Source organism: Sinocyclocheilus grahami, unplaced genomic scaffold (assembly GCF_001515645.1).
Source record: "Sinocyclocheilus grahami isolate Dianchi unplaced genomic scaffold, SAMN03320097.WGS_v1.1 scaffold8827.1, whole genome shotgun sequence".
NCBI lineage: Eukaryota > Metazoa > Chordata > Actinopteri > Cypriniformes > Cyprinidae > Sinocyclocheilus > Sinocyclocheilus grahami.
Genome location: NW_015512255.1, coordinates 8,263 through 9,154, shown reverse-complemented (window position 1 = coordinate 9,154; position 892 = coordinate 8,263).

Genomic DNA, 892 nt, shown 5'->3' with positions numbered 1-892 from the left:
GATTGGGAACAGTCCCAATAGTGGCCCTTATTTAATTGAAAACAAGTCTACTTCCTTAGCCTCTTTTTCCTCTGTTGTGCCTCTACCCTTCCACCATGCATCCTTATTACACATCTTCTTCTTTGCTGTAGATCCTGTTTGTTTTCTTATTGTTCTTCGATTGTCAGAAATTGTAACACTAAAGGCTGAAATACACCACAACTTTTAAAATCTGAACAGATTTTAAAACACTAGGCAACATACGGTACGCTTGCTGACTTTGTAAAAAAAAAATTACAGAGGGAAAACTGGGAATCATACACTAAACGACTGGATCATCATCACACACTACCAGAATTTCAAGTCATTCTGAACACAACAAACTCACATACGCTTCATTTTCAGGAGAAGTGTGACAAATAAAAACAATGTTTTTTTAAATTGGGTCATAATATCAAACATGTTTGATAGCTTGCTAAAAAAAAAATCTGAGTCTGTGACCATCATACACTATGCAATTTTCTATGAAATTGGTCAAAATCTGCAGACTGACTCTTACTTTCAGCAACTAGCATAAACTTGTCCAGATTGTAAATCGAGGCAAAAATCTGGGCATAAATCGTGTAGTCTGTTCCAGTTTTATGTTGTCCTCTGCTCTGTCTATATATTGCTAATTGAATATTCATGAGATGCACCTCTGTCTGAGCTTTTGTAGACAACTGGTTTGATCAGTGGTTGATCTAACGCTTTACATTACTCTTCGTTAGTTTACCTGTGCAATTCATCAATTCAGGACAAATAGTCTAATATATGCTTGAGAGATTATGACAACTGATTCAGCCATTCTGAATTTGATTACTTATGCAATGAGCTAATGCCTATGTTTTAGGTTAAGACTTTTCAACACAGAACC